The 19326-nt window shown below is 34.5% G+C and overlaps 1 long non-coding RNA gene across 1 annotated transcript; it reads left to right on the forward strand.

Annotated features, from left to right (window-relative positions):
* The first annotated feature begins 11042 nt into the window (after positions 1–11042).
* On the forward strand, positions 11043–18713 carry LOC145047893 (uncharacterized). The gene is made up of 2 exons (XR_013682517.1): positions 11043–11164; positions 18540–18713. It is a non-coding gene; the product is annotated as an uncharacterized LOC145047893 (long non-coding RNA).
* The last annotated feature ends 613 nt before the right edge of the window (positions 18714–19326 follow it).

The raw sequence follows: 19326 nt of genomic DNA on the forward strand, positions 1-19326 counted from the left end.
AAATCTGATCATTGACTATTCAACTTGTTAACCGGTTATGCATGCATAAACTGATTGTACATACTGTATTATGGTTCGTACAACTTAATTTTCATCGTTTGACCAAATATGTATATTATTTAGTAAAATTAAATAATTATTTAATTAAATAAAGATAGATATTAAATGATTTCCATACTTGTTTGTATATTTGTAACAACCCAATTTTCAAAAGAAAATTTTCATTTTTAAATAGTCAAAAACATTTCCAATAAACTATAAAATCTCAAGTACATTTGTTTTCAAATTCATGACAACAACAATAGTATTTCAAACATCAGAGTGTCACACAAAAACGCCTGAAAGAGAGTGCATGCCGCGTCATCACGCCTTGCCCTTGCCTTTAGGCTTAGATGTACCTGAAACAAATCCACAAGCTGTAAGGTAATGCTTACTGAGTTCCCCAGAGCATACCCCATACAATCCACATAATCATATAATCATATTAGCCATAAAAGCTACATAAACTACATAAGTCATGGATACAAACATATAAGGATGTCGTGGGCTCCTCCCAAGGTCTTACTCCAGGAGGTCATGGGCTCCCCCACATGGTCTTACACCTAAGTGTCATGGGCTACCCCCATGGTCTTTAGTTGGAAAGTCATGGGTTCCCCCACATGGTCTTACATCCAGGTGTCATGGGCTCCTTTCATGGTCTTTACTTGAAAAGTCATGGGCTCCCCCACATGGCCTTGCCCTTGCCCTTAGGCTCAGATGTACCTGAAACAAATCCACACGTTGTAAGGTAATGCTTATTAAGTTCCCCAGAGCATACCCCATACAATCCACATAATCACATAATCATATTAGCCATAAAAGCTACATAAACTACGTAAGTCATGCATACAAACATATAAGGATGTCGTGGGATCCTCCTAAGGTCTTACTCCAGAATGTCATGGGCTCCCCCACATGGTCTTACACCTAAATGTCATGGGCTCCCCATGGTATTTAGCTGGAAAGCCATGGGTTCCCCCCCACATGGTCTTATATCCAGGTGTCATGGGCTCCTCTCATGGTCTTTACTTGAAAAGTCATGGGCTCCCCCACATGGTCTGACATCCAAGTGTCATGGGCTCCCCCCATGGTCTTCCTTGCAAGTATCACATATATAACTAGCGTAACGCTTAGCATAACTAACTATCATACCATGTATCTCTACAACAACGAGTTTACCACATATCACAAAATGGGTTGGCCTTGGTGCCTTCAACCCATTGGTATGGTGAGGAGACTCACCTCTCAAGAACATTGAACTGACAAGATAAGATCAGATAAGTCCCAACACATAGCTCCAACTCAACTGATTATAATCACCATGTGATTCACTTGTCACGGTCCCAAAATACCATAAATATCCTCAAAGTCAATCCTGGTCAAAGTCAAGGTCAACAGTCCATGTTGATCCCAACTCATCGAGTGCATCCAACAACTCATCGAGTTCCTTCAAAGTCTATACAATCAAAATCCCGAGTCAACTGATTAACTCGTCGAGTTCCTTAATGTCCAAGGGCCAAAAACTCTAAACCGAAATCTTTTGACCGAAATCTCTTAATCAGGTCACTGAAATAACTTTGGATCCCAAAAATGAGAAAACCCTACCCGACACATCGAGTTGGCTAAGCAACTCATCGAGTCCCTTCAGTCCTTTTGTGTTCGGTCCTTTCTAGTGTAATCCAAGGCCCCAAATTACAGATCCAACCTCTTATGGTGTAGTTACCACATAAAGTTGCAAACTTTACGTGCATGCAATGTCTCACAAGGCTAAAACACTAAAATCGGGGTTCATACAACACTTAGGACATGGAAAAGGGCTTAGACTAGGTAAAGAAGCAACTTTAAGTCATGAAAGACCTAGAGGTTGTTGGAACTTTATATATAAAGGAATTGCAAGTTGGCAATTTCCTTTGTATCCCACATTGGTGGGGGGAAGAAACTTTTGTGGGTTTATAAGCCTATTCCCTTTGTAAGCCTTCAAATGCTTTAGTGGATCAAAGGAATAGGCCAAGCCCACGTACGCGCCTAGCCTAGCCTAGCACTAGCCGACACCGCGAGTGCGCGAAATGGCGCGATTTAGGCGCACTTTGCACTTCGCACGACGCATCGGTCGCTGGTAGCTGAGGAGCTTTTATTTTTGATGAGCTCGGATCAAGCCAATTTGACCGATCTGGTCAAATGGTTGACCGGCGTTGACTTCATGAAGGACACGTCAGGGTATACTAGAAGGATCAGGAAATAGCTTGCTTGGAGAGCAAGCTGTCGCCGTAGGGTTTCTGGGGCCGGCCTATGGGGGCCCGTTTGATGCCTTCTAGGGTTACAATACCTATAAATACAGCTCCCTAGGAGCCGCATGAACACCTGACCAAATCTGAAAGCTCTCTCCCTCTCTCTGCGTTTTTTTTTTGGTTTCCAAGTAGTCGCTTTGTGTTTGTCGATTTCCAGTGCTGTTGGAATATCGATCAAGCTGCATTAAATCATGGGGTTTTACTCTGTTGCTTACAGCCAGTAGAAGCGAAGTAAAAACCTTTAAGGACAGGAGTCTGATCCGTGTAGTTGCTTCAAGATCAAGACCAGCAATCAACAGGTTGGTTTTACTTTTCTGTCTTGTGGTTAATTCGTCCGATAACCGGACAATCTTCTTCTACCTTTCTTATAATCAGATCTAATCGAGAAGGATAGATCTGGTTTCTGGACAAAACTTGGTAAATATAATAATAATAATTGGATCTATTATTCGCAACTAATCGACATATAATTCTCAATATTATTTGTCATTTCCTTGCGCGTCTATTAGTTTGTTTTACAACAATCTTAAAGGTTTTTATTATTTGTGATCAATCAACAGAATAATGGACACTACTGCTAGCCTCCACTTCATGAACCAAGAGTTTGCTAAATTTGACCAATTCGATGGTCAAAACTACACTCATTGGATCAAAAAGGTCAAGTTCATGCTTCATGTCTTGAAGCTCTCCTTTGTGTTGTACCCAAAACTGGCACCAATTCCTGATGATCCAATTCCCAAGGAGGGGGAATCTGTGGACCCAACGGTCATTACAGAACTAGAAAAGTAAAGGATTCTGCGTATAGAATCCGAGGAATTGTGTGTGGGTCACATCAAGAATTCCCTATCTGATCGGCTCTATGATCTTTACTCGTCGGTCAAAGATCCAAAAGAGCTATGGAGTGCGTTGGAACTTAAGTATAAGGCACATAAGGAAGGTACTAACAAGTACCTTGTGTCCAAGTACCTTGAGTTTCAAATGGTTGATGACAAATAAATTATGGAGCAAGTGCATGAACTCCAAGTCATGGTCAACAAGTTGAACGCACTCTCCATCTCTCTTCCAGAACTCTTTCAGGTTGGTGCGATCATCGCAAAACTGCCACCCTCGTGGAAAGATTTCTCTAAGAGAATGATGCACAAATATGAGGACTACTCCTTGGATGATCTGATGAAACACCTCCGCATTAAAGAGGAAACTCGCATCAGGGACAAGCGAGGTAAAGTTGGACAAAGTGTGCATCATGTGTCAGCTGGGAGTTCTAGCCACAAAGGCAGTTTTGGGGGACAGAGCAAGAAGAACTTTGGACCCAAGAAATAAAGTTTCAAGAAACCGGGTCATTAGAATCCTAACTCAAAGCCAAAAGGGCTGGTCCTTTCCACGTCTGTGGAGAGATTGTGCACTATGCGATAGAATGCAAAGATCGCAAATCAGTACCGATTGCACATGCATTCGAGAAGGTAACTGATATGGTGGCTAGTGTGAACCTTAGAGAGATTTTCATGATCTCCTCTCTTACTCAAGCAATCTGTGCTCGAGGTTGGTTCGTGGACACTGGAGCCACTATGCATGTTTGTGGGCATCGAGAGAGCTTTCGCACCTACCACCCCATGCCTCATGGGACGGTTATTGTCTGTGCTGATGGCCACAGAGCTGAAATGCTAGGAAGGGGTGATGTTCGGTTGAAGTTCACACGTGGTGAATGGGTGACTCTTCGAGATGTTCTTCATGTTCCTACTATCTCGAAGGGTTTGGTTTCTGCGGACAAGTTTGATAAGGGTGGGTTCAAGATGGTGCTTGAGAGAGGAAAAAATGTGATCACTAAAGGCAGAAGACATGTTGGGAGGACGAACAATACTTCGGGAATGTATCGCTTGTGTCTTAGTGATGAGGGTAATATGAGTGGTCCTAGTGTTGAGAGGGGTGTTTCTAGTGTGTCGAGTGTTGGTAATGATGTAATTGATGGATTGGTTGCTAATGTGAATGAAGTGAACTTTTCTGGTTATATTGTTTGTTCAATTTCTGTATGGCATAAACATTTAGCTCACACTAATGTTAAAAACATTGAAAAAAATGCAAAATAAAGGTATGTTAAAATATGACACAAAAGATTTTGAAAAATGTGAAACATGTGTAAAATCAAAGTTCACTAAGAAACCATTTCCATTAGTTAAGAGAAACACTTCATACTTAGTTGAATCCAAGGCCCCAAATTACAGATCCAACCTCTTATGGTGTAGTTACCACATAAAGTTGCAAACTTTACGTGCATGCAATGTCTCACAAGGCTAAAAAACTAAAACTTGGGTTCATACAACACTTAGGACATGGAAAAGGGCTTATACTAGGTAAAGAAGCAACTTTAAGTCATGAAAGACCTAGAGGTTGTTGGAACTTTATATATAAAGGAATTGCAAGTTGGCAATTTCCTTTGTATCCCACAATGGTAGGGGGAAGAAACTTTTGTGGGTTTATAAGCCTATTCCCTTGGTAAGCCTTCAAAGGCTTTAGTGGATCAAAGGAATGGGACAAGCCCACGTGCGCGCCTAGCCTAGCCTAGCACTAGTCGACGCCGCGAGTGCGCAAAATGGCACGATTTAGGCGCACTTTGCACTTTGCATCGGTCGCTGGGAGCTGAGGAGCTTTTATTTTTTACGAGCTCGGGTCAAGCCGGTTTGACCGATCTGGTCAAATGGTTGACCGGCATTGACTTCGTGGAGGACAATTCAGGGTATTCTAGAAGGATCAGGAAATGGCTTGCTTGGAGAGCAAGTTGTCGCCCTAGGGTTTCTTGGGCCAGCCTATGGGGGCCCGTTTGATGCCTTCTAGGGTTACAATACCTATAAATACAGCTCCCTAGGAGCCGCATGAACACCTGACGAAATCTGAAAGCTCTCTCCCTCTTTCTGCATTTTTTTTCTTGTTTCCAAGTAGTCGCTTTATGTTTTTCGATTTCCAGTGTTGTTAGAATATCGATCAAGCTGCATTAAATCCTGGGGTTTTACTCTGTTACTTACAGCCAGTAGAAGCGAAGTAAAAACCTTTAAGGACAGGAGTCTGATCCGTGCAGTTGCTTCAAGATCAAGATCAGCAATCAACAGGTCGGTTTTACTTTTCTGTCTTGTGGTTAATTCGTCCAATAACAGGACAGTCTTCTTCTACCTTTCTTATAATCAGATCTAATCGAGAAGGATAGATCCGGTTTCTGGACGAAACTTGGTGAATATAATAATAATAATTAGATCTTTTATTCGCAACTAATCGACATATAATTCTCAATATTATTTGTTGGTTTCCTTGCACATCTATTAGTTTGTTTTACAACAGATGTGTCCAGATCTGGAACCATATCCTCATGACAAGTCCAAATCCACGTATGACACCATTTTTGCACGAAAAGTGACCATATTCTTCCATAAGACGAGATCTAAGCAAATAGAGATCAAGGTATCAACTTTTTTACTTCCAAATGGATACTAACAACAGGTAGATGTCGAATCCAAAGTGTCACACCCCCAAACCAAGGATGGTGGAAACGTCCGGGGTGGAGGACTTCATGTATAGTATCATAACTACAATTGCAATAGTAATTTAAGCAAACACAACCAACATATATATATATATATATATATATATATATATATATATATATATAATTGAAAGAGTTACATCATTGTATGAATTACATGTTTCCAAATCAATTACAATATGTTGATAAAATATGAAATGTTGACGCCTCAACGTCCCATCCTCAAAATGCACTTGAGTACCTGTTTAGTAATTTCCTTAGAATACAAGTTGTTTGAAAAAAAAATGTCAACACAAAGGTTGGTGAGTTCATAAGCTTTTGTTTTGTATTGATAAAAGCCTCTCTCTTGCAAATGTAATGTTTGTTCCAGAAAAATCCGATATTTTCCTTAAAATGTGTAATGTAGTCATATATCCAATGACCGAAATGTATAAGTAACCTTTCTTACTTATAGAAAATATTGTAAGTTTAAATCGACATAAACGCATTTGATTTCAATGAAATTCCCATAAATTCCTATGTTTGTTAATACTTTCCGTGAGTTGTTATAGCCATGCTATGACCTAGTTGGCCTGAAACGACGTTCTTCAGGCGTCGGAAATGTTATGACATTTTCACCCCAGACCTACCGATCTAACTGTTGCATGCAGTTAAGGTGTGGGTTTGTCAAACCCAATATAGATCTATATACAACTATCACACTCTCCCTCCAGGAAACTCTGGTTACAATACAGGACTTATTGGTAAATGTGAAGCGAATGTCTCATAAAGTCATTAACGAATTTACGTGTAATGTAATGAAAATCCCTTTTTGTATAAATGTACCCTTTTTGTGTGAGTGTGTTATGCAATGTATCATAAACTATACCTATTATAGTTTATCAAAACAAGGGTAGTAGTGGTATATACGTAAACTATATGTAACATAGTTTATTCAAATGTTTGTATGAAATGGAAGTACTTTGATTATAACCAATTGTTATCTTTTATATTCCATATATATATATATATATATATATATATATATATATATATATATATATATATATATATATATATATATATATATCAAAATCCATTTATTAACTGATGCATGTCTATATACCAAACAAAATGTCATTTATTTGCAATAACATATATTTACATAAAGATATACACCTTGCTCGACATGTTACAAGGTGAAATGAAATTGTTAGCATTTTGCTCTTATTAACAGTTTCTATTACCATTCTTATAAAATTTATAGAAAATTCATAACAGATTCAAATCAGAATCCGTAAATTCTGGGAGTTTGGAAAATGAGTCTAGTTTGTTCATAAATTTTCCCATGATTTTTAGTGACTTCCAACTTAGGTGAAAACATCCATAAACACAAACTGGTCCAGATTGGTTCTTGAAATGATAGGCAGTTTTGTAAAAATCACCATAAATTGTAGAAAAAATGTATGGAAATGTGCAAGTAACCATTTTAAAGCTAAGCGCTTGAGCTACTTGCACCTTGTACATTTTTTAAAACTAAAATGTTTTAGTTGACCAAAACAATTCGTGAATGGAGTCCAACTTTTCTGATGAAAGTTGTTAGAAGCATTTAGTTGTGTTCTTGGTGATTTAACTTGTATCCCCCCCCCCCCCTTAAAACTTAAGACGATATGAAAATGTAGGGGTATGAACTCACATTGTGTGATTTTGGTGGATGGATGTTGGAGAAAGGAAGTGTTCAACTCAAGAACACTTAGAAGATTTCTTGAAGATTCGAAAATCTAACACAAATATGATGAAGTTTGTGTAAGTAACCCATAATTTGAGTAGAGTGGAGTGTAATAATCACAAGAATGATGAATTATACTTACCAAGAGTGTAAGAAAGCTTGATGATCAGCCTTGGAATCTCGAATTTTTAGAGAGAGAAAGTGAAAGGAAAGTTGTGTTTGATCTTTGGTATAATGAGAGGAAATGAGTGATGTGAAGAGTCAGGAGTGATGTTCCAGCTCTAAAAGTGTGGAAAAAGGTTGGAAATGATGAAAAAGTACATTGACATGACCTAGGCATGGTAGAAGGAGTGTGGCTGGTCAAGGAGTGGGTGTGAGGGGTTGCTTGTGTCATAAGCTAAAGGAAAGTCAACACTCCACCTTTATTACTCCAACCACTAAATCTTGGATAAGATTTGAATTAAAAACGTGATTAATTAAGACATATGGGTCTTAATATGTTAAAATAAAGTTTTGGGAGAGATTTAAAATAGAGAGAGATAGAGTGAATACGATTGAGAGAGGTTTCGCTTGTGACATTTTTGAGTGTCTGGCTTCGCAATGCAAGGTCCGTAAACCCCATTAAGCCTTGTTTTAGTGTCCTACACACTCCCGATGAGTGTGTAATAGTGTTTTATCGCTCTGGTTCATTGTTTAGCACTATCCCGACTAAGGAAAATTAAACACGTGAATTTTCCAATTGATGTTTTCTCATTAAAATAGCGAGTTGCTTAGTAATTACACAACGTAAACCCTAATATACAAGGGCTAATTGAGTCGTCCGGTTTGACTTGTTGACTTTGTTTGACTTTGACTTGGCCCGAAATTGACTATTGTCACACAAAGCCCTCTCCTCACTTCAATCTCTTCAACCTTCAAGTTTCCTTCTAAAAAGCACAAGTTTTACTCTCCAAGGCTCACACGCACTCAAAAAAGCACCAAGATGCGGCTAGGGTTTCTCTCTGGACCGTAAGAACGATGAAAGAGGCTACAAATAAGCCATAAGTTCTTTAAATAGAGTATTGACCCCTGAAAATTAGGGTTTTCCTTTACAGCGCCTACTCGTCGAGTCTGGGACTTCTGACTCGTTGAGTAAGATATAAATCTCGCTTCCTCATAAATGATCTCTACTCGACGAGTTGGAGCTACCCAACTCGTTGAGTCCTAGCACAAAACCCTAAAAACTTATAAAATTAAATGATACTTGGAACAACCGTTACAATATTAAATGATATTCATAGTTATAATTTTTTTTATGGAAACTAATTAAATTCATCATTAATGTCAGCAATAACTTTCTTTCAAAATGAATTTGCATCTAGGTTTTTATGTATGGGTTCTTGTTTCGTTTCACCATTCACTCAATTAAAATACAATAAAGTTGCATAGAATATAAATAATGAGAGTGTATTCTACTAGAACGCACTCTTATTATACTAGAATATACTTCATTCTTCTAGATACAAATTAATTCTGAAAAAAAATATTATTGTATGGATATAATTTAATATACATATAATTATGAAAATCATTTAATATCTATTTTATTTGATTAAATAATAATTTAATTTTTACTAAATTTTTTATTGATGCATTCTAGCACACAATAGATGTGAGAAATATTTGAACCTACCTCTAAGATTAGATGTGAACTAAAAATATTGTGTGAGTATGTGACTACTTTTTATCTACTTGATTAAGAGAGTGAAATGTTATGATTTGAGGGTACATGGTCTTAACATGGGAAGTCATTTACAATATAATTACACACAATTAGTTATATGAATATTTTTATCTATCTATCTCTTCTAATAAAGAAAACCTAAGTTTGTAATATGTCCTTTTTTTAGCATACTTATTTGCCACGTGACACCTTCTAGGGGTTGTTTCTCTATTAAGTCAATACCTCTATTTTTTGTTACAATTTGAATTTAAGTTCAAATTTTGAAAGCAAAAATCATATCCTAAATTGAATTTTAAATTCTTTATTATCTTATTAGTTGAAAATGATTTTAAATTGGGTAAATTACACCATTCGTCCCTGGTGCATATGTCAAAACACACGTTTAGTCCCTATTTTCAAAAATTAACTTGGATTGTCCCTAGGTTTGTTTTTCCTTTCACGTTTAGTCCCTCTGGACATTAAAAGACTATTTTGCCCCTAACAACTTATTTTTTAATTTTCTTTTATTTATTTATTATTTTTAAATTAAAAACAAAAGAAAAAATATATCTTCACCCTCCCCCTTTTCTTTCCCCTGTCTCATTTTATCTCCTTTCTCCGGTAAGACCAAGAAACTACGTTTTTCCGACGAGACTAAAAAATCACGTTTTTCCGGCAAGACCAAGAAATCACGTTTTTCCGACGAGAGGGTTGCAAGCTACAAGAATCATCGCTATTCTTTGCTTCTTGTTCTTAAACCAGTATCGACAGTGACAACACCGCATCCCTTACCCCCATACTTTAAAGATCGCTACCAATTCCTTGAAATGTTGCCACCAATCAACATCAATTTAAGGAAAAAAGAAAAAACACACCTGCAACACCAAATCTTGAAAGGCAAGATGATGAAATCGATTTGAAGAAATTAACATATGGGGTGTGGATTGTACACCGATGGAAAAACGATCCACTACCATATCTTCCAAAAAACCAGAGGCGACTACACTTCGACGGATATGCACTCCAAAAACCACCCAAAACCCTAGCTCTCGTATGCATTCCTCTCCATTTTCTCACCAGCGCTCCTCCTCATTCTTTTTTCTCTTCCGATCATTGTTAACCCACTGTTGATCTACACTTTGACAACCACCTAAAACCATCGACGAGTTATAGGTCTCCTCTTTCCCTCTCATCGATTTTGTGTGTTTGTATGTTTTTTGTTTTTAATTTTATCGATCAGTAATGCAGTGAAAAGGGTGGGGAAGGTTCGTCGGAAGGTGGCTGGTGACTGTATATGTGTGTGTGTGTGTGTTTGTATATTTTTCTCCAATCCGTAACAATGAAAGGTAGATGGGTTGGGGAAAGTGAAGGGGATGGGGGCATTTATTATTATTTTTTTAATTTAAAATGATAATATAGATAATATATTAATTATAAAGTAAAAACACAAGGGTATAATGGTCATTTAAATTTTGGCAAGGACTAAGTTCGAAACAAAATTGTCCTTCAGGGATGAAACGTGCAATGTTAAATCAAAACAGGGACGGTCCGAGTTAAAATTTGAAAATAAAAATTAAACACGCTTTCTGGTATATGCGTGAGGGATGATTGGTGTAATTTACCCTTTTAAATTTAATAGGTTTTTAACGTATAGGTTATAAATTTCATTCCTCTATTATTGGTTTCAATTTGAAGGAAGGTGATTGGGTTTCCAAACAAGTTCACTGAAACTTAGGGTTGCGCTTTCTATCCTCATCACCAATATTTTGACTTATATTTCTTCTTTTCCTGGCCCCATTTTCTCCTACACTTGACGTATGACGGAGTCTGTGATCGATTTTGCTAGATTATCACAATGGCACACAAATTTCACTTTCTCAACCATCTATATGATTCAGGTACGTCTTCTACTTTTTGTGCATTAATGATAGGTTGAAGTGATTTATCCTTCACCACTTTTAGGTTTGTGATTTTGTTTTATTTTTACTACTTCACATTATTGACTCATTTTATGTTTGTTCCTATATTTATTTAAAGTATGTGCTTTTACTTTTGATTATTCATGTTTTTAATTTCTGATTCAAGCAAAATGTTTGCCAATTTTGCTTCTTCTTTTTTCTTTCTTAGGTACCCGATATGTGTTAAAAGGTGTATGTGCATCAAATAGTTTTTCACTTTTCTTTGTTTTATACTTCTATGCATATTTATTTGTTTCTTGTTATTTCTAAAATTTCGAATCCTCTTTAGTACTGATAATTTATTAATGTTAACTTTCAAACAAAAAGAATTCCAAGAAAATGAGCTTCTTGCCCTGTTTATCTATAGGACTAGATCATAACCAAAATGTATGTGTAAAAGAAAACAACACTATAAACACTCAATTAAAGAGTCAATTACTTTATTTGGTATAATAGGGATTTCTTGTATGTATGGCTTGATCATAGTTCCAAATGTTCATGTGAGGTATCTTTTAGAGATTTTCTAAAAAGACTGTGGAGAATGATACAACTTAAGAAATTTGCAATCAGTTGTTTAATTGGTTGGATGCCATTTTTTATATAAGTTTGATGTTAAATTTTGATAAAATTACAGTATGAAAACTAGCTTCAACATGTCTCCATTTATGCTATATGTTAAAAATAGTATTGTACTTTCATTTATTTCTATTACATGAGTGTGAATGGGAAACCCCCTATAACATTTGTTATTGCACCACAAGAAAGATACCATGTTCTTGTTTCATAGTGCCCATCTTTTGTAATAATTGGGACAACAATTGTTTTATAGAAAATTACTAGTGGCAAAAAAATAAACAAGTTGGGTTAATTGTTTGTGATAACATGTTACTATCATTTTATTCTATCACAAGGTTGTACTTTAAAACTTCTCTATATGAAGGCATTGTACCATTACGTTTTCCTTATTAAGCCACCATAGTAAAAAAAAAAAAAAAAAAAAAAAAAAAGGAATAATAATAATAATAAAATAAAAAAACCTACCCATTTATGTAAAACTTTCTTTGTACGCGAATCTATGACGTTTAGCCTTAATTTTTCCAAAGTGCATTGATGTACTAGAAATAAAGAAAAGTAAGACGCAATGATAACTAAATGGAATTATGTTAGGGTTCATTTAAATACGCATGGATTTATTCTGGTTAAATAGTTTAAAATAAAAAGTAATTTTATTTTTATAAAGAATACAAAAACAGTCAACATGGTTACAAAGGACAAAATTTAATGTATTGGATGTTGTTTCAAGAACAAAGAATTGGGTAATATGTAATTTGCAGAATATTGGTTCAAAAATATTTAGACTATTTTTTTATATTTATATTTTAATATGCAATTTTTAGAAAAAAGAAAAAAAATTACGCAAAAACTGCAACAATTTTAACATATAGGTAATAAAATTATATTGGTAATTTCTTATATAAAGTATGCAAAATAACCAAAATATCATTAACTTATATTTTAGTAATTTGTTTTTTTAATAGAAATAATTGTCATCCATCAAAATCGAAGAATTTTATATAATTCATGAAATTATAATTTTCAATGTTCACAACAACAAGACTATTTGATCATTAATCAAAATATATAAAGAACGTGTTCATATCTTCAAACCATTTTACATTAATTTAAATTAATGATTATACAATTCTGAACATAATATTTAACTTTATTATGAAAAGAAATATTTGCATATCTATGATTAATGATTTCGCTTTTTGTAGTTAGGAGAATAGAATAAATGAAGTTATTGATTTTAGATTAGATGATAATTTAACCAATAAAACTTTCAATATTATATACAAATAAGTGTTTCAAAATCTATCTTAAAGTATTATGTTTATATTACTTATCATATTGATTCAGATTCACTTCAAATCCAAAATACATCGTATTTTTTTGACATTTAATATTTTGTCTGTATAATAATTTTAAACATATAATTTGTGGTTTCCATGGGTTATAACCTAGTTAAACTATATTTAAAAAAGGAAGATCCCTTATTTATCTCATAATTTGATGAGATTTTTATTAAAGATTTGGTATCTTATTTTACAATATCAAACATGAATAATTACATCTTCTTTTAAACACAATTCATATCATATTACGATGAACATCTTCTATTTTTATTCTTATAGAATGTAATTTTATTTAAGAGAAATTCTTAGAATTAACATTCTTAAGGAATCCACCTATATATATATATATATATATATATATATATATATATATATATATATATATATATATATATATATATATATATATATATATATATATATATATATATATATATATATTATATTATCAAGAATAATATTATGCACTAAAATAACAATCGTTCTTATTAACATCAAAACATTCTTTTAAAAATCATGTAAAACAGAACAATGTATTCTTTAAGAATATTATCATTCTCATATAATATATTCAATACCTAGTATTTTTTACACAATACTCAAATGCTTCAACAAAGTCATAACAAATGGAAATTCTTGAAGAATATAATATATTCTTTTTACACCCAATTAGATATTACAAATTATAACTAGTATATAACTCGTGTGTTACACGGTTGACAAAATTAAATAACATAGATTATAAAAATTATAATTATTAATAATAAATTTACAAACAATTAATTTTAAACAATATTGGATGTTTTGTTCGTAAGTATATTAATGTGTGTTCATCTAATAAACAAATGAAAATTTTGAAAAATCATTATTGTATATAAATCTAATTTACATGAATTATATCTACTATAGGATATAAACATACTAAATTTGCATAAAATGATCCATGTAACACTAAATTTAAAGTGGACTTATAGAAAAAAAAAACCCAAAAACAGGTTTAAACACACACACATGTATTGAGAAAATTACATTGAAAGATGAATGATATCTGATTATAACATTGTACTTTGAAAGTACATTTCTATAATTGGGATCTTGTGTAATAGAAACTTTCAAAAATATATTTGATGATTGTTTTGTTTACAATACAAACCAACATAAAAATCAGATGATGGATTCCGTATTGTAGCATTGTACTTTGATAGTTCATTGCTATAAATGGAATAATATTCATTTATTTTAATAAAAAAGCTAGAAAAAACAAAGATAAACACACTCGTAAATAGATGTATTTTCTTGTTGAAGTTGTAACAATCACCTCCGAAGGTGAGTGTTTGGAAAACTTTGAATAATAGGAAGACGGATAAAGTAAGGGTATGTGTGTAATTTTACTCAAACATAGAGTCCAATCAGATTTTAAATAGACCTGCAAACACCCAATATAACTTCAAGATATTGCAACCCAAAACGTCCAAAAGTGGGCTAAATTCATCATTGTCAATGAGATCAAAACCTAATCTCCTACACAACATCATGATATTGAAACTATGTCAAATTAAATGTGCATATTTTTGTTGTGTTATGTTGCATCAGCCCATGATTGCAACACAGAAGGAGCTATTTTGAACTTCTAAAGATTTTTATTTTATCATTTTTCTAATTAAAATTTGTGTACATGGTTAGAAACATCACCATATTTTATGCTAAGTGAAACCTTTTAAATATCAAAATAGTTCATCTTGATTAACTCAACAATAGTGGGTTAAAGATATCAAAAAGTGCAAGTTTCATTAACCTGAAACATTTTTTACCCATTAGTGGCTGGATCACGTTGTCTTTCACTGAAACCACATGCACAAAAATATTGATCAACACACTATTCCTCCAAGTCCAGAAGTTATGGTGAAGCCAATATTTTGATGTTTGTTACGATTATCTTAGTAAAATGAACCAGTACATGCATAGAAACAATAGACCAAAAAAACACCATCTTGAGTTTCAATTAAAACATTACACAATAAGAAACACCACAAGCCATCTTGTATTGATTCACTTTTCATCTCTTAAGCCTTGCAAAAAAGCCTCTTACTTTGGCGACTTGTAGATTTATGGCCCTAATTATAACATACCTTAAAATCAAAGAAAACAAAATCAAGATAAACAATTGAATATAAACGGAATGTCATTATTGTGTGTTATCGATGTCTTCCAACCATAAGTAAAACCAAAAGTGAGGTTCGGGCATAGTTCCACCATAAGTAAACCTTATGTAAGTAACGAAATCATTGGTTCACGCTTCAGCTTCATCATCTCCGTTTGGATCTGGAAAATTAAAATACAAAAAATGTGAGAAAAATGATGAACATAGACCTAAAAATCAAACATGGGAAATTAAAATTCAAGTGTTGGGAAAATTGATGAACATTGATGACCATGGAAAGCGGCCAAAAAAAACATGGGTGACGGCACACCCATAAAAGATAACAGAGAGCAAGAGAGATGGAATTGGAGTTAAGGTTATGAGAAGAAGCAAGGTGGAGAAATCATACGTAGCGCCTATACGTCATTGAGGAATTTTGTCGAACAATTGGTGTGTGTCTATAAACAACGTTAACAAAGAAAATTTTAGTTGACAAATTCGTGAATAATGATCAGAAAATCATTATTCCTTACAGAGAATATAGATAGAACCATAAACACTCAATTGAAAGAGATGAATATGAAAAAAGATACACAAACAGATGAAGCAGGCTGAGACCCATAAATCAAAGGAAGAAAATACATATGAAGGAAGCAGTCCATTATACAAAAAAAAAAAAAAAAAAAAAAAAAAAAAAAACGTATGGAAAACAAAGTACAACTTATTTTCAGTTACATATCGATGTTGTGTATAGATGATCGATTAGGGTTTTGGAGAGCAGTAGCAGTCACAATAAAAAAATACCCTAGAGAGCACATTGTCTTATACATAGGAAGACGATAGAAGATCTCAGTCAAAATTGTGCTCCTGATTTCTTGCAATAAGCTTGATTTATGAAAGATTTATTGTTGATTTTATGGGATCATTAATAATCAAAATGAAAATCGGACATAGCGTTACATAGAGAAAATTTAGAGCGAGAAACCAAAATTGGGTTGAACAAAAAGATGACACGTGGCAGAAGATTAGTCTAAAAGATGGACACGTTGCGTTTAAGGGAGGTTTTTTGTAACATCCCAAAAGAAATGACCCAAAATTTATTTTTTTTAAATAATTACTAAAAACACCATAATAAAATCATAAGGTAAACTCGTACGTCAATATCTCACAACAATAATAAAGTGTTATAAGTGAACTGAATCAAGAATGTATTAGTCACATCTATGAAAAACAAAACAACTCCCAGGACAAATGATGCTGTGGTGTGTGTGTGCGATGCCATCAACTCGAGCTCTTCCCTTTGCTTGCGGAAGTACGTGAAACCAAAACTGAAACTGTAAGCACGAAGCTTAGTGAGCTCCCCCAAACTACCACATACCAAATAATACAAATAATCACATACTGGGCCTTGCCCACTGCATCGGACCGAAGTCCGGAAACTGCATCGGAACAAAGTCCGGAACTACCCAGGGCCTTGCCCTCTGCATCGGATCGGGATCCGGAACTACTGAGGCCTTGCCTCCTGCATCGGACCAAAGTTCGGAACTACTGCATCGGACCGAAGTCCGGAACTGACTGCATCGGACAGAAGTCCGGAACATACTGAACATAGCATCACATAAGCATATCAACTAACATGAGTACATACATAGCATACTACATCGGGATGTAACCCGGAACACATAACACCAAATACTGTCCGAGCCACGAAGGCATCAAACATACTAAAATTTGCATCGAACCGAAGTCCGGATACTACTGCTAGCTAAACGGGCCGGCATTGTGGCCTTAGACCCGTTCCTACTGAAGGGAAACTCACCTCGTGATCTGGCTGCTGAGTGTGTGGCACCGGGAACTATCTGCTGCTGCTCCGGTATCTCCATGGCTCAAATAACTCTGATTTACCCTTGGATCTTTGCACTACTCCTCTTCTCCTTGCTCCTTTCTTCTTCTCCTTCTTCAAGCCTTCACAAATCACACAAGAACACTTAGATCACTCAAGGATGGATTAGGGTTTTCTCACAGCGTTCTGAGGGTGAAGGAGGCGAGAATGGGGGCTATAAGGTGGATTAAATAGTGAGCAACCCGAAGATTTAGGGTTTCAACCTGGCAGGCCGACTCGTCGAGTCCCGAATATGGACTCGCCGAGTCGCCGATCTATACGCTGATCAACAACGCGACCCTACTCGACGAGTCGGGACATAGACTCGCCGAGTTCCTCCATTAACTTCAAAAATAAATACTAAAAACCACATACCAGGGACGGGTCGTTACATTTTTATTAGGCATGGAGATTCTTGAAGAATATGCAGTAAATAATCTATTTTTAATATGAATTCCGAAAGAATGACCATTTTTAAATAACACAATCTCCATTATTCAGCAAATCTTTAGACTCGTAGAACCACCGTGAACCACCTTCAAAGCCCTTTGGTGATGGTAGGCCGGACTCGAATTTTCTGCAAGGGTCTCTAGCTTGTTTAACGTGTCTTTTGTATCTACATTCCTGCCTAGCTTTTAAACTTCTGCACAACTTTAAAACTTCTACCATGTTTAAGAAAAATAAAATCCAAGTTTATGCATTTTTGTTGTTGTGCAATGTTACTGTATAAATTAAGTAAAAGCAACCTTATAAAAATGGTTTATCTATTTTTATGTGCGTATGTTACAAAAGAAAGGAATAGAAGTACATATCTGTTGTGGCTTGGAAGTTTAGAAATATTAAAATAATCAATTGTTTGATATATTTTGATTATCTTTTTTTCTCCTAAGAACTAAATTACTCCATGCTGTCAAGTAGTACTTCGTAGTCTAATTCCTTTCTTTCCAAATTGTTTCTATTGAGTGGAGGATAAGAAAAAGAAAACGAAATAAGGTTCCAAATAACAAATTTGAAAAAAATAATATAATTCATAAATTCAATCACATGAACTAATTTCAAAACCATGCTAGATAATCCTTAATCTGACCCTACCAGCTAGCACACTAAAATTGAAATCCAAATGACAAAGTTTAAATATAAACCTAAATATCGCAAAGATAAAATTGAATGTTTTTACTTTCTTGGTGAAATCAAAGACGATTGAAAAAAGGTTATATGATTAAAAATTTTGATATCTTGTTTAAATAAAACAATCTCCGAACTTGTCAAGGCTTCTACAATTATCGCACAAATCATGTCGGATGATTCAGTTTTTGAGGTCTCTAATCAAGATCTAACTATTGGACTATGAATTCACAAGTCGATTGGATTAAACAGGATGTGATCGGAAATTTTGAGGACGAAGTTGAAGCTTTTGATGTTGGAGATGGTGATCGGGGGTAGAGGTGATGGTGTTGTAGGGTATGGCATAGAGATGATGAAGTAATTGTGATCTCTAGAAATGTTCCTTAATTACAGGTCTTATATATTTAATATTCCTTAATTATTGAATTGTTAAATTTGGATATAATTTTCATTTATTACAATTTTAAAATTACCTTATATGAATTGATTGGTTTAAAATTGATCACACATTTTATACCTTATAAAGCATATTTGATCAAATGTTGAATTTTAAGTCATACAAATAATAATACAACATGTACAAACATTTTATGCATTAAAATATTTACAGTCAAACATTGAATTTAAGTGTACGAATGATATAGCACCGACTATAATTATTCAATGCATAAAATATTGTACATGTTTGAATCGACCCTACTACATAGACGTTTGACTCATCCCAACTATATCTAATTCTTATCCCTTGTAATCTTATGTGAAGCTAAACAAAACTCATATTCCAAATGAATAGGTCAAAATTGAATCGTTCATCCTTTATCTTCAACCCAATTGGATTGGTCAACACTAAATATGTTTTTTATTGCATCCGCTCTCTTAGTTCAGTCACAATCATACCCAAGAAACCATTCACCACTCATTGCCCTCTCCATCGCCTGTTGTTGCCAGAAAATAACCCTCTCCAGGTTAGTTTTTTCATTTTCATTGCAATCTTTTTGCACTGCCGAGAAACCAATACAATTGTCCTCGGATTATTCTC

The sequence above is a fragment of the Lactuca saligna genome, chromosome 5, assembly GCF_052625555.1.
Source record: "Lactuca saligna cultivar CGN05327 chromosome 5, ASM5262555v1, whole genome shotgun sequence".
Lineage (NCBI taxonomy): Eukaryota > Viridiplantae > Streptophyta > Magnoliopsida > Asterales > Asteraceae > Lactuca > Lactuca saligna.